This window comes from Bos mutus, chromosome 9 (assembly GCF_027580195.1).
Source record: "Bos mutus isolate GX-2022 chromosome 9, NWIPB_WYAK_1.1, whole genome shotgun sequence".
NCBI lineage: Eukaryota > Metazoa > Chordata > Mammalia > Artiodactyla > Bovidae > Bos > Bos mutus.
In genome coordinates, this window is record NC_091625.1 from 18,269,679 (window position 1) to 18,286,125 (window position 16,447).

The 16,447-nt window shown below is 41.9% G+C and overlaps 1 long non-coding RNA gene across 4 annotated transcripts in view; it reads right to left on the minus strand.

Annotated features, from left to right (window-relative positions):
* Positions 1-5,783: 5,783 nt before the first annotated feature.
* LOC138989134 (uncharacterized) overlaps positions 5,784-16,447 on the minus strand; it is a 283,758-nt gene continuing 273,094 nt past the window's right edge. For all 4 annotated transcript variants that reach the window (XR_011465318.1, XR_011465319.1, XR_011465317.1 and 1 more), the window contains one exon: positions 5,784-6,781. This is a non-coding gene — a long non-coding RNA (uncharacterized lncRNA). The remainder of the gene's footprint in view (positions 6,782-16,447) is intronic.

The following is a 16,447-nucleotide window of genomic DNA, read 5'->3' on the forward strand; positions in this document are numbered from 1 at the left end:
AGTTTCATCTATAGAAAAAACTTAAGTTGAATGAAGAAAAAAAAAAAACTCTGCATCTCTGTTTCCTTTCACATCACATATCCAGAGAAGATTTCCATCTCCACTGGCTACCCTCTTCCTTTCTACTTCAAGAAAAGTGAAGAGAAAAAGACAGACTACAAAAGTGTACTTGTGGGTCTACACCTGCCCAGAAAATGTGAATACAGAGGAGATGTGAAAATACAGAAATGAAGACTTTAAAACATCAGTTTCCCTCCGACTTAGGCCATTTGAACTACAAAATATAATCTAAAATATTCTCCCATTAGTTCTTTCCTTTAGAAGAAACGACTGGTTCTCTTCAGTGAACTGTGTGAACCCCTCCAAAATGTCAAAGTTACTTTTGATTGGAAGTAAAATCAACAATTAGCCATCCTGAGGCACCCGGTTAAAATATCCTATCACCAAACCACTGATAACAGGTTTAGTACCTCTCAGAACTAATGAAGCAGAGCTACAAATGGATATCATATATACATTTGAAAGAAAATCCTACAAGAATCCAAGAAGTGAGACCCTGCTTCACTGAGCTTCCTGTGGGCAAGAAGGAATCACCACACTGATTCTTCCGTGGACCATGCCCAATCTCATCTGGGTTACTTAAGACAGTGGTTTAGCGGCATGTTTCATTTCACTAATGACAAAATTTCCCAATCAATACATTTAGAACAGCCTAGTCACTGAGTACTCTTAATTAATGAGAGATTCAAAGCTAATTCCACCACCACCTAGGTTTAATTTTCTATTCCCCTGTTTCTATTCATTTGAAAGTGTAATATCTCTTTGAAATGTTTGCCCAAAAGTAAGATATTTTATTTAAGTTTTTGTCTTCAAAATAGCAAGTGGCACACAACCCATGGCTGTAAACTACTGTCTACCCACTCACTCACATGTGCACATATACACTTCCAGCATCTCTATAATCACTATGTGAAGTGATTTATTCTATTGATTATAAGAACAAGCAGTGCAAAGTGAGATGTACCTTGAAGTGTCAGGTGGGCAATAAAATATCTTACTTTTGGGCAAGACCATAGAGGCTGAATCTTTGCCACCAGGTACTTCAGCCCAGTTGGCTGGACTCATAGCCCTGACTTGAGCTTTAGAGCTGAGAAACAGAAAAAGAGTAGCCATTTACACTGACTCCAAATATGCCTTTCTGGTGCTACATGCACATGCTTCTATTTGGAAAGAAAAGGGCCAGTTGACCACCTGAGGTTCCCCAATCAAGTATGGTGATCAAATCCTTAGGCTCTTGGAGGTAGTTCATCTGCCCACAGAGGTATCAGTCTCCCATTGTAAAGGACACCAAAAAGGGAGCATGGAAGTGGCACGAGGGAACCAATCAGCTGACCAAGCAGCTAAGGGAGCTGCATTACATAACAATGATCTAATAGGGGTTGCCACCTTAGTTCCACAGACTAATTTGCCAGAAACTCCTTCATATACTGAAGGTGAAACTCTTGAAGCTAAGAGTGAGGGCTTTTAAAAAGATCATGTGGGGTGGTTCCAAGAGGAGGGACTCCTTTTTCTGCCTGGGACCCTCCAGTTGAAGTTGGTTAACTCCTTACATGTACCGCTCATTTAGGGGAGAAGGCCCTCCAAAGATTACTAGAAGGGTCCTTCAGAGGAACAGGCCTCCAAACGACTATAAGGCAAGTGGTCTCCTCTTGTCCCACTTGCCAATTAAACAACCCCCAAGGAGCTTGAAGACCCCAGCTGGCCCAGCCCAGAGAATGTGTGGGACCTACCCAGGAGAGGACTGGCAGATGGACTTCACCCAGATGCCAATTTCTCAAGGATATTAATACCTACTAGTCATGATAGTTACATTCACAGAATGGATTGAAGACTTTCCCACCCGGGAAGGCTGAGGAGGTGCTAAAAAAAGCTGCTCCATGAAATCATTCTGAGATTTGGTCTGCCCAGGTCATTCCAAAGTGACAAGGGGACATCATTTACTTCTAAGGTCACCCAAGGGGTCTCTAAAGCATTGGACATTCCTTATTATCTCCATTGTGCCTGGAGGCCTCAGTCTTCCATTTCTCTGCCTTTTATTCACCACCATTTTGGACTCCTTTATCCTATTCTAACTATTTAACATTCCCCCCTCAAGAGATGGGAGGCCCAGTTATTTGGGAATAGGGGTGTCGAGGTATCTCTGGTTACTTCCTGCTGAGCTGGAACTGCTGTAAGGTGGCTGAGGATTCTGGGCCCATGGCTGGGGCAGAATGCCACTAAATGTTTGCCTTCTGACACTACTGAGTCCACTCACTCCCTCCGTATGTCACAATAGGAAACAGCAGGAGAGCCCCTCCTTTGCAGTGTCCCTCCAGAGCCCTTTCCATCATGCTCACTGTGAAGAAGAGATGCCTTATCACATGGCACATATGGAAGGGTAAATTTGGAGCTGAAGGGCAATAAATGAATAATGGTACAGATCAATATGTCAAAAAAAATACCACTGTGTGCTTGTTTCCGTGCGTGGGCCAGTTGACGTGTAGAAACATAGCTCCCACTTTTTGAACACAATGCAAACCCATAGAACTGTCTCTCAGAGTAGACATCTCCCTAGAGGTTGCCTGAAGTGAACTCTCAAACTGGAGGCAGTGTGAAACTTATAGCCAAATCAGGTTTGGGAACAGATTTCTCCTGAAATATATCCAGACAGATCCCTAGAACAATCACTTGTCCTAAATAGCAACAAGACCTTTCCAAGTATAATGATTATAGTTGTCAGAGAGAATCAATCCATCTCCATTCACGTGAATGTAACTCTATGCCCATCATGAAACTGTCAAGAAAACATTGTTTTGTGCTTTACTGTCTAAAATTACACAGTATTTCAATAACTTGATTTTGTTTCTCACCGATTAAATTCTCACACATATCGTACCAAACTATTAGTACTTGCTACATCCACTACAGTGAAAAGACCACCACTCTTTGTTGTGACCCTACGTCAAAGATCCTTTGGTTCTCAGACATGTGGGAAGTATACATACCTCCAATGACAAAAAGCATTACACTCGTTTAAGTATTAGCAATAAGAAAGAAACCTTTCAGGTTGTTTTGTGACTGTAGAGACTGTGGGAGAATCTAGAAGGTGATAGTCATAAAACCTATTAAGGGGACTTCCCTGGAAGTCCGGTGGTTGAGACTTCGCCTTCCAATGCAGGGGGTGCAAGCTCAATCTCTGGTTAGGAAGCTAAGACCCCACATGCTTTGTAGCCAAAAAACCAAAGCATAAAACAGAAGCAATATTTTAACAAATTCAATAAAGACTTTAAGAAGGATCCACAGCAAAAAAATCTTTAAAACAAACAAAAAACCTGTTAAATATTGTTATCTGACATGACCTGAGAAAAGAAATCTGATAAAACTTATGGAAATGTTAGAGTATTGGTGAAGTCTTTCTCCCCCAAAAGTGAATAGCATCTTTAAAGAAAATAATTAGTTAATAAAAAGTAGGCTCCCATCTTGAATTTTCTGAACTAATCCTGATTATAGCAATTTCCCTCAAGTATCCCCTTAGTGCATTTTTAAATGTATTTGTTTTAAAATAATTTTCATCTAGATTAGCCACGCATGGTTTGTGGAGGAAGGTTTGAATTCCTCTTGAAAAGAGATTTGATAAATTGCTTTTTACTGCCTAGGGAAGGTATGAAAAAACTTGGTGAAAGTTAATCAATAAACACGGTGAAAGTTAAATTATAGTCTCAGTTTGTAAATTTTTGAAAGGCACTCTAGTGGTAGAAAGTGAAGAGGAACTAAAGACTCTCTTGATAAAGATGAAAGAGGAGAGTGCGGAGAGTGAAAAAGCTGGCTTAACACTCAACATTCGAAAAATTAAGGTTGTGGCATCCAGTCCTATCACTTCATGGCAAATAGAGGGGAAAAAAGTGGAAACAGTGACAGACTTTATTCCTGGGCTCCAAAATCACTGGGGATGGTGACTGCAGCCTTGAAACTAAAAGATGCTTGCTCCTTGGAAGAAAACGTATGACAAACATAGACAATATATTAAAAATTAGAGACATCTGTTTTCCAACAAAGGTCCGTATAGTCAAAGTTATAGTTTTTCCAGTAGTTATGTACAGATGTAAGAGTTGGACCATAAAGAAGGCTGAGTGCCAAAGAACTGATGCTTTTGAATTGTGGTGTTGGAGAAGACTCTTGAGAGTCCCTTGGACAACAAGAAGATCAAACCAGTCCATCCTAAAGGAGATCAGTCCTGAATATTCGTTGGAAGGACTGATGCTGAAACTGAAGCTCCAATACTTTGGCCACCTGATGTGAAGTGCCGACTCACTGGAAGACTCAGATGCTGGGAAAGACCGAGGGCAGGAGGAGAAGGGGGCGACAAAGGATGAGATGGTTGGATGGCATCACTGACTCAATGGACATGAGTTTGAGCAAACTCCGGGAGATAGTGAAGGACAGGGAAGCCTGGCATGCTGCAGTCCATGGGCTCTCAAAGAGTCGGACCATGACTGAGTGACTGAACAACAACAACAGATTTATTAAGCAGTTGCTAGAACTTCCTTTTCCTTATAGCCCCAAGAACCCTTCCTTGTATAAATACCTGCAACTAGCAACAATTAATGAAGCACCAGATGCAAAGAACATATGTTTTGTTTAGCTATGCCATACATTCAGTTCAAACTCTCCAATGATGTAGCTGGAAAAGAGAATGTTGTGTAGAGGCTTAATTTATAGGTATATATGTTCATTTCTCCTATTGAAACTCCAGTCTCTTTTTAATAAATTGATAAAAAGCAGCTGCAGTTTTTTGACATCTATCACATGATTTATGACTAGAAACAGTGAGTGTACATTACTTAAAAATCACATCTTCTGACTTACTCTAAGACTCAAATAAGACAGCTCTTCACAATACCTGTTCTATGGGCAGTGCTCATAGGAGAAAATAAATTCCATTCCAGTTGTGGTGATACTAAACTGTCAGAATTAATACTTACCTGAAATGCACAGTCTTAATTGTTCTGAACCAAAATGGCACAAGGTTAACTGAAAAGTCTCCAACTTTTCAGATTCTTCACATATATCAACGATAATGGTAATGATAGCACACTTTTAACGAGCATTTATTATGGAATAAAGAAAAATAACTATGTAGATATCCCTTTATCAGTCTTCAAGGAACCTTTTGTTGAATAACTTTGTTTTTAAGTCAGTGGCTTAACATGTTGATTTTATTTATTTTACTGGATATGTGCTTCCATGTGGATAATCCAGTTTTATATTATCTTAAAATTTTAACAGAAATTTTATTTTAATTGAAAAAAAGAGGATGAATTTTAGAAAGGTGATATTTTTGTATGTATGCTATCTTGTTAAGGGCTTCCCAGGCAGCTCAGTGGTAAAGAATCCACCTGCCAATGAAGGAGATGTGGAAGATGTGGGTTCGATCCCTGGGTGGGAAAGATCCTATGGAGGAGGAAATTGCAACCCATTCCAGTGCTCTTGCCCAAAAAATTCCATGGACAGAGGAGACTGGCACGCTAGAGTCCACAGGGCAGCAGAGTCGAACGTGACTGAACATGCACACACATCTTGATATATTTCACATATTTATATAAAATGGTAACACAGTGTCTTTTGCCATATATATATATATATATATATATATATATATACATCCTGTATTCCCATCATGATGCTGAGAACAAGAACTCTGTACTTGCCTTACATGATGGCTAACATGAAGAATTCGAGACTTTCATATAAAGAATTGTTGATTTTTTTACCCCATTCATAAAGATTCAGAAGACAAAAAATTAGACCAAAATTGGTAAAAAGAACATTGAGAATGACTAGAAATGTTTCAGTTGATACCTCCTACAGCTAAAGTGCCCACAGCCCTGCTATCACTCCAGATTTCCTTAATATGAAAAAGTGTTCTGTAAATGCATACACCAGAGACACAGTGTGAACAAGAAGCAGGATTCCAGGTAGTCCTTTGTTTTCCAATAAATGAAGGCTGAGGCCCTCTTGCTGCCAATGCTTTGCCTCAAACAGCTTTGGCAGCACCAAGCACTGTCCCAGAAGCATCCTGGAGTGTCTGATCCGGACAGCAGGAGCAGAACCAGAGGACTCCAGAGGCTACCAGGAAGGCTGGCCCATTCCCCATGCTCCATCCCAATTCCCTCCTTCCTCTCTGAAACTCAGGGCTGCACTGAGTTCTGCTGGACACAACCCTGAGCACTTGTACCAGAGCTAATACACGTCCCTCAGTGGCACAGCTCTGGGATCATCCTCAGATGACCAGCACAATTTCTTTCTCCACTCCCAAACCCTGAAGATCTGTAAGACACTCAGTGCAAACAAAGGGAGACTTTCCTTGAGAGAGATGATCTCCATTCCCACAATGCATCTGTCCACCAATGCTACAGCCAAACATCAGCAGGACCAGGGGGTCCTTCACGGTCACCGGCTGCCCAGGAGCGGGGAGGCTCTGAGGTGCCTTTCCATCCTGACTGGGGAACACACCAGAGCTTTTCTTTCTTGGCTTACTTTTAAGCACCGAAATGTGGTTCAGTAAGTACCAGACCTGAGCCGGGTGCCAGATTACAGTGCCTTTCCCAAAGGTCTTCTTCCTGTACGTGCAGAAGTGAGAGTGAGGTTGAGCTGTCAGGTTTGTGTCGACTCCACTGCCGCTGGAGGCATTGGCCTGTCTCGCACAGCCCCGCGACCTTCTTCTGGCTGCCAGACTCTTTTCCTGTCACAGAAGTTTGAAGCACACAACCACATATAAAGGCTAAGTCTCAGAGAGGTACAGAAATGTCAATTTACATTTCAAAGGCATTTTTATCTGTTTCAGGGAGACATATCATCTGTTCATTAAACATATACCTACCACCAGCTCTGAAGCAGAATGGACCCTGATCCACCTCTCACAGATTTCTCGAGAGTTTTAAACCCCTCCCCTCATCTCAGGCTGGTTCACATCTAACTGCTAAGTTTTTCAGCTGAGTATTCAGAAGCAATCACCACTTCATTTGATCATTTAAATAGAGGAATGTATTTTTCCTCTTGATGCCTTTAATCTTTTCCTTATTAACAAAAAAGGCCTTAGGTCAGAAAGTAGGCAGCGGTAAGAAGGGAATTACTAATCTCTTTGGAAAAAACCTCTGTACAAACATAAGGCGTTATTGCATCTGACCCTTCTAAAACTAAGCTTCCTGCCCTTTACAAAACTTTCACCTGTGTTAGGGCTTTATAAACCATTGAAAACACCCATATTTGTGTCTTCCTGAGTACTTCCTATATGTCTCTTTAGTATTGTAAGACTTTATAGTGGAGTGGAAACAGATTGAAAGTGAAAGTGAAAGTCGCTCAATGTGTCCTACCCATGGATGTATAGTCCATGGAATTCTCTAGGCCAGAATACTGGAGTGGGTAGCCTTTCCCTTCTCCAGGGAATCTTCCCAACCCAGGGATTGAACCCAGTGTTAACACTACCTGGGTTCATATGCCAGCGCTGGTAATTTCTAGATGTCTTAACTTTTCTGTGCCTCAGTTTGCTTATCTGTAAAATGGTCAGATCAGATCAGATCAGATCAGTCGCTCAGTCGTGTCCGACTCTTCGCGACCCCATGAATTGCAGCACGCCAGGCCTCCCTGTCCATCACCAACTCCCGGAGTTCACTGAGTATTAGTGCTTTTTCTAATAACACTGTTTGCAGAATGAGTTTAATATATGTAAACTCATATATTGGTGCAGGTTTGGGTTCTATACTGTCAGCTATAATTTCATGAAATAATCTGTCTAAAATGATACACCTTAAAAATTTTTAATGAGGTTAAACTCTGAATTTTCACTCTTGTTACTGACCGGGTACACTTGCCAAAAGTGAAGCAAGCCAAATACTGAGATGCCAAGGACTGTAGCAAAGAAAAAGTTTGTTCAGATGTCAGCCAAGTGAAGAGATGGCAGACCAAGTCTCAGCATCCCTAAAAGCTTAGGGATTAGAATATTTATGAAATAAAAAAGCAGGCCTGAAGAAAGATGCTTGAAAGCAAGAAAAGGGTGAAGTAATGAGCATTCTGAATGGTGTAGCTGAGTTACATGCATCTTCATGTTCAGAAAACGGCAGTGTTAACATGAGCTGAGGCTGGAGTTTTTGGCCCCCTGAAGTCCAAAGGTCAGCCACTGGACACTTGCATGGGCCCAGTTGAATGGTCAGTGGTCTGACCGGTTTGACCAGTCTGACCGGTTTGGGCAAGACCAGCTCCATGTTTCAAAAAAACAAATTAATCTTAGCATCTATATGTCAAAAGTATTATCTCTGGGGGATGGTTAACGGAGTCTTGTGATATATTGTCTAAGCTACATGAAGCCAGGAGGGTATGAAATTTGCAAGCACAATTAAGGCGAGCTTGATTGGTGAGGGCAGGTTCCAGGATATTATTTGTTAAGCAAGTTATGGTTTAAGGAATCTAACTGATGACTGCCCTCGGCTTTTCTCTCTTTGAAGTCATCTGCGATCAGATGTGTCTGCCTCAGCAATAAGCTCAGAGTCTGTCACCTTGAAGAAACACTTTAATGCTTTCTTAAGTTTTTGTGTTTTAGCCTGTAGAATAGAAATAATCATGATGTTTATCTCATAGGATTATTGTCCAGCAAATGAGGCAGACCTGTGTGGTGAGATTCTGAGGCCAAAAGAATAATGCCTGATAAGTGAAGTCAGGTAACGTGGAACAGACACGGTGGCTCTGGGCAAGGCCACAGTATGAATGATCAGGTACACAGGGTCCAGACTGGGATCTCCAAAAGGCAGACACAGGAATGGCTGGGAAATCAAAGTCAACATAGCTCAGAGAGGAATCAAATACAGGAGTAAAAATAATTAACATATTGCAGCTGGGAAAGGAAAATCAGAAAGGTGTTGGTATTGTTAAGAGAGCTCTCTACAACAGAGCTGGAAGGGAAGCAACTGCAGAAGTGGAACTTATGTGTGACTCAGCCTGGATGGAATAAGAACTTGTAACCACTTACTGTCTTAACACAGGCATCCAGAATATCTGCACAGTGTTCCAGAAACTCAAGATACTTATCAGTCCCTTACCCTAGATAACTGGGAACAGCCTGTCTCTTAAAGGCAGATATTTCTTTTTCCACATCAGTGTATAAGTGCTAAGTCACTTCAGTTATGTCTCATTCTTTGCAACCCTATGGACTGTAGCTCATCAGAATCCTCTGTCCATGGGATTCTCCCAGGCAAGAATACTGGAGTGGTTTGCCTTACCCTCCTGCAGGGGATCTTCCCAACCCAGGGATCGAACCTGCATCTCTGAAGTCTCTTGCACTGGCAGGTGGGTTCTTTACCACTAGCACCACTTGCAAGACAACTTTAACAACCTTGCATTGCCTTTATGAGCTCAATTCTCTTCCCTGGAATTCTTTTTCTGGTTTGACCTGAGTCTGTGTCTCCTGAACTGCAATTCCTTAGACGGCAAACAAAGCTCTTTGTTTCTTCTAGTCTCAATACTGATCATTATTCAACAGAGCAAGTAGGGAGAATTTTCCTTTTTTTTTTTTTTTGGTCCCCAAACCAAGCTCCCTCCAACATATGCTTTCCCCTCATCTTTCCAATTATGTGAAATGTGTGACAGAAGGAATAGTTGAATGCTGGCTGAATAAGAGCCAGGCTCTCTAGGGAAGGGAGAAAGATTGAGACATTAGGGCTTCCCATGGGGAGAGGGTGAAGGCGAGGTTTAGTTAGAGAGCAAGATGTCAAGATGAACTGACACTCTTCTGTTTGCATTAATGACAAAAACAACAAAAATTAGAAGAGTTTTTATTTCTTTGTTTATGTAGTTAAATATATATTGGAAGGACTGATGCTGAAGCTGAAACTCCAATTCTTTGGCCAGCTGATGCAAAGAACTGACTCATTGGAAAAGACCCTGATGCTGGGAAAGACTGAAGGCAGGAGGAGAAGGGGATGACAGAGGATGAGATGGTTGGATGGCATCACCAACTCGATGGACATGAGTTTAAGCAAGCTCCAGGAGTTTGTGATGGACAGGGAAGCCTGGCGTGCTGCAGTCCATGGTGCTGCAGAGTTGGACACGAGTAAGCAACAGAACTGAACTGAACTGAGCACAAAATTAGTTAAGTTTCTACAGAACAACAATGGGGCTGGCTGAAGACAGGCATTTATTCAGGATTCAAAAGTCAGGTACAAAGCAGGGGGCTGCTCTGCCCTGGTCAGGAGAGCTTCTGGCAGAAGTTTTCTGTTCCAGTGAATCTCTACCTCTCTTACCTGGGGACCTTGCTAGAATAAAGATTCCTAGGGGGAACCCAAGAGTATATATTTCAATGAGCTCTCAGGTTATGCCGCTGTTGCTGCTCAGAGGTTCACATTTTGTGGAAAGAGGTCTACTCCTCAGAGAGAAAGGGTTTTGATGGTGGGTGACCAGGATCTGAGAGATTCTCATTTATTATTTTGCTGTATCTCTTTGGAGATCTCTAAACGTTGAAAGGGTTTGCCCAGGTTTGGTCTTTAGGGAGTGGGTAAATTATTCTCATTCTTTCAAGAAGCTGTGTGCTGGAAAATAAGATGTTTGGCTTCCCTGAAGATTTTTCTGAGTAGGCTGCCCACTTAAGACCTAAGAGCACTTTAGGGCATTCTTCCAGGCATATTCGATCCCTGTGCCATCTTTCACAGGTCAGAGATGTCAGATCAGCCCCTGTGGTCTGATCAGCCACCATGTTCGAGCCAAAATACTTAGTTGTCACATAATGGGTGTGACTGGATAATCTCTTAGGACTCATTCTGCTCCATAGTGACCTGATTCCAGGTTCTGGTTTCTCTTGTCAAAGTATGGGGGCTCTTATGTTTTAGTTACTGTTTGTTTTCATCAGATTTAATGAATACTGTCCTGTGCTGTGCTTAGTCACTCAGTTGTGTCCAACTCTTTGCAACCCCATGGACTATAACCCAGCAGGCTCTTCTGTCCATGGGGATTCTTCAGGCAAGAATACCTGAGTGGGTTGCCATGCCCTCCTCTTAATGCACACTACTCGGAAGCAAAGGGGAAACGTCAATACAACCTGCTCATCCAGCGGTGGAGGAGATGGTGCCCCTTCTGAGATGTCGATGATTTTAAGTAATTTAAACAAAGCGTGTGGTTAACCCAGGGGAAAACAACCTCCTGAAAAATCTGTTTTAAAATTTCTGCATAGGTAGGCATATGAATTCACCCATTTTCTATCGCACAGACATAAGTAACTTTTCCTTTTTACCGTGAATACTGGTGTAGGATCCTTTTGAACAAAAAAAGATATGTCTAAACAGCTCATGCTCATCTTCTCCAGGTGTTCACTCTCCTCTTTTTCCAGTAACATCTTTTAACATCCCTCTAACAGACTATGTAATTTAGGGATTTTTTACATTTATATTTTGTTGCCCGTCACCTTACTACCACCCCACAGGGGTGGGGATCTTTTTTTCTTGTTAACTAAAACAAGATAGTGTTTGGTATATAGGAAAAAAAAACCCTAAACCATATAAAATCTTCTAAATCCAAACCTCCTGATTCTAGTCTCATGGGAAGAAAGAAAGAAAGATGAATAAGAAGAGGAAAATGAAGCATTTGTGAAAACAGATTAAATTTCTGCACTCTGCATGATATCTGCTGGATGATTAGAATTCTTCAGAGCTTTAGAATAAGCTTTAGTAAGAAACAGTCACGTTAACTAATGTCAATTGCTTCACTGGCAAGATATTTAGAATCCAAGCAGAAGAAATGGCAATATTTGCAGCAAACAGTTTATTATAACTGATTTCTTGATAGAGGAGCAAAGGCAGATGAGGGCAGACCTCTTGTGTGTGTGTGCATTAACTACAGTGTGTGCATGTTAAGTCACTTCAGTCATGTCTGACTCTTTGAGACCCCATAGACTGTAGCTCACCAGGCTCCTCTGTCCAAGGGATTCTCCAGGCAAAATACTGGAGAGGGTTTCCATGCCCTCCTCCAGGGGGTCTTCTCAACTCAGGGGCTGAACCTGCATGTCTTGAGTCTCCTGCACTGGCAGGCGGGTTCTTTACTGCCAATGACATCTGGGAAGCCCATATTAACTACAGACATCTGCTTTATTGTTTGGCAGGCTTTCTCCATCTCTGAAGACAAAAGGATTTCCATAGCCTCCCAAATACTGACAAGGCAAAGTCCAGTGTCCTGAGAGTCCACAAAGAGACAGTGGGGCAGGGGAGAATGGAAGTGAGCTCTGAGCCACGGAAGAAGCTCCAGGAGGAACAAAGGACTGCCACCTGCACCAGGAGAACTGAGCAGGACCGTCACGCCTCTGTTGGCTTCCCCAGTCCATGAAACCTGTGTCAGTCTCCTCATCTCAGGACTGTTTCAATTCCCACTACAAAGCCCTTCATTCAATCGTCCTCCATGCATTAGTGCCTTGGAACAATCCTCTTTCATGCAGAATTCATCAGTTTAGTTAGCTGAAGAAACACTCTTTTTACCACTACATTCATCTCCCAGTAATCCATTTAATAATAATTATAATAACATCTTGAATTTATATAGCACCTTTAGCACTACTGTCTCATCAGTCAGCTGCTATTTCTTTGATGGTCTTCCTCTTGATGCTTACATAAAAAATGGAGAGATGGAGAGAACAGAACCCTTGAATTATAAATATTACTTTATAGGATCATTTAGTTGAATACGGCGATGCCCAGAATACATTACTGCAGACTGTGTTGTGATTTATCACTTATGTGCCAAACTGTTCATGAAATTCAGGCTCAGTAAGAGCCAGAAGCCTTTGAGAAGGGATAATCTGCTATAAACCCAGTCCACCAAGAGAATACAGGGCACATTCTCCGTGTAGCGGCCTGGCATGGAAGAAATAGCACTGACTTCAGAGTCATAAAGACCAAAAGTGAAACTGAAATTCTGGCTCTATCCTTACCAGCTTTGTGACCTTGAGCAAGTTTCTTAACTTCTTTAAAAGTTAGTTTTCTCTACAAAAAGTTGCAGTGCAGATTAAATTAGATAATATAAACAATCAGTGGGCAAGCAATAAAAGGTAGTTGGCATTTTTTACTCTTCTCTAAGACTCTGATGCTGGGAGGGATTGGGGGCAAGAGGAGAAGGGAACGACAGAGGATGAGATGGCTGGATGGCATCACTGACTCGATGGACGTGAGTCTGAGTGAACTCCGGGAGTTGGTGATGGACAGGGAGGCCTGGTGTGCTGTGATTCATGGGGTCGCAAAGAGTCAGACAGAACTGAGCGACTGAACTGAACTGAACTGAACTGAAATCTCAAAGATATTAGCTTAACCAGCTTCTATGGCATATTATTATTAAGAAAAAAGTGATTATTACTAATAAACATTTATTGAGCATTAAATATGTGGTAAGTTGTTATTTTCACAAAAATAGAATATAATTTGAGACAAGATATATAATTACCCTATCTTAGAAATACATGCAGTGTGTGCTCAGTCACTCAGTGGTTGTGTCTGACTCTTTGTGGCCCCAAGGACTGTAGCCCACCAGGATCCTCTGTCCATGAGATTTCCCAGGAAAGAACAGTGGGGTGGGTTGCCATTTCCTACTCCAGGGATCTTCCCAACCCAGGGACTGAACTGGCATCTCTTTTATCTCCTGCATTGAGAGTGGGGTTCTTTACCACCAGCACCACCTGGGAAACCCCATCGTAGAGTTAGTAGTAGTGTTAATAGTGTTAATCACTCAGTCGTGCCCAACTCTTTGTGACCCCATGGACTATAGCCCACCTGGCTTGTCTGTCCATGGGATTCTCCACGTAAGAATACCAGAGTGGGTTGCCATTCCCTTCTCCAGGGATCTTCCCAACCCAGGAATCAAACCTAGGTCTTGTGCACTGCAGGTGGATTCTTTACCACCTGAGCCACCATAAGTCTAGTATCCTAGAGCTAAGAAGACAATAAATCACAGTCTTTCAGAGTCCTGTCTTGAAGCCTCCAGAGGTTCCCCATTGCACTTGGAATCCAATCCTAAAACTCAGATTCACCAAGTCCAACAAGAGCTGGTCCTTTCCTCCCTCTGTGACTCACCTCGCACCATCCTCATGCTTCATCAGTACCCACACCCCAGGTTTCCCAAACTCAACTAGCTTATTCCCTCTGGGTAGAGTCCCTGCAACTGAGGTCTCCTTACCCCTGTCCCAATTCCCATTTTTGCAGGGCTAGCTCACTGTCAGTTCTCAAAGTAAATGCCATTTCCAGAGAGGCTTTTGTCAGCCAATCAATAGTAGCCACTGGGTCATTCTCTGTGACATTACCTGATGTGATTTTTCTGCACAGTTCTTATTACTCTCTGATTATCACTCTGGTTTAGATATGTATTCATTTGTTGTCTACACACACACATAAGTGCACACATCAGCCCTGGGACCCTCAGGAACGTTGACAGGTGTGTCCGTGTCTGTGTCTCCTGTTCTTAGAACACTTCCTGGCACCTGTTGGATGTGGATAAATACTGTTCACTGAAAGTGATAGTGAAAATTGAAAGTTGCTCAGTCGTGTCTGACTCTTTGCGACCCCATGGACTATACAGTCCATCGAATTCTCCAGGCCAGAATACTGTAGTGGGTAGCCTTTCCCTTCTCCAGGGGATCTTCCCAATCCAGGGACCAAACCCAGGTCTGTCCCATTGCAGGTGAATTCTTTACTAGCTGAGCCACCAGAGAAGCCCAAGAATACTGGAGTGGGTAGCCTGTCCCTTCTCCAGGGGATCTTCCTGACCCAGGAAGTGAACCAGAGTCTTCTGCATTGCAGGCGGATTATTTTACCACCTGAGCTCCCAGGGAAATCTGGCACCTATTGGATGCTCATAAATACTGTTGACTGAACAAAGGAATAAATGAACAAGTGACCTTATCACTTTGATATGTAGAGGCTTTCCTTGTGTCTAGGCAAAATTTAAATTTAGTCATTTCCTCTGGTTTACTTGTCTATAGACACAGAGAACAAACAATGCAGCTCATGCATCAAACATCCTTTATTTGCTAAAACATAGTTAACTAGCTCACCTCTTAGGCTGTCAAATGCAAAGTACCACCTCAACATAAACACAGCCACCACTTTCTCCTCTCTTGTGACTCAATTAGTTGCAATACATTGATTTCTCTTACATCTTCTCTAGTCTTGGTTTACACAAAGGTACTTTTTAATCTTCAGCTGATGAGATGGTTGGATGGCATCACCAACTCAGTGGATGTGAACTTGGGCAAACCCTGGGAGACAGTGAGGAATAGGGAGGCCTGGCGTGCAGCCATCCATAGGGCGGCAGAGTCGGATATGACTTAGCAACTGAACAACAACAAACCCACCATGGACATTGCCAGGTGGCCATTCTGCCCCCTTGAGGCCTGCACAGGGATGACACCCCACACTCACAGAGACCAGGAGACCACCCCAGTCTTTTTGTACTGTTCCTGAACTTTCCAGCTCTAGGTGAAGAGAGTTCATGACCATTTGGTAACATTGGTATAATGTTTCCTCTTGAGATAATATCTATTCTGTTTATTAGAATGAGAATTAAATGAGGTAATGAATGTAAGGTGCCTGTGGACACTAAAAATTGTACCTCATTTTGTATGTGCTTGAGAAGAGAATAATGTCAAGAAAGAGAAAAATATCAGAAATTTCTTAAAGTTGCAAAAAAGCAGAGTTCTCTGGTAGACATAAATTTTCCCTGCCTAGAGTGCTGTAATAAATAATTAACCTTGGAGCTATTTGCTTCTAAGAGAGAAATCCTGTTGGATAATAATAAATTATTGCTATAAGGAACAAAACAGAATATGTTTTGTATTTTTTACAGGTATATGTTTTAGATTTTTTTTCCAAAACAATTCAGATGACTTACAAAGAGACTGTCTTAAATCCCCACATACCAGGAACCCTTCAGAACATACTAGTGACTACAGATAAACTGCATAAGCCTTAAAGGCAAATAGGGTAGTAAAGAGGGCAAGACTGGGGTTATGTATGGACAGAGAGATTCTCTCCAACAGAGCAGCAGAGCTGCTCAAAGTTACAGAGATTTTTTTTTTTTCAGAATCAATTAAAATTATCACAGGCTGTAGGGTTTTTCCCAGCATACAAAATTAACGACATCCAAGAAGCAGACAAGTAGAAAATAATTCAGAAATAAGCCTCTCTTACTTTATTTCCATGTGCTCTCAGATAGAAGTTAATATAGGTCAACACGGAGATTAGACAATCGACAAAAACCAGAAATAAAAGGACATTCAAGTGATACCTCCAAAAAATTATCCAAATACTTGTTCTTAATTCAATTAAGTTAATGCTTATTTAGCCTCTTCTATATAAAACATTCCCTGGAGAAGGAAATGGCAACCCACTCC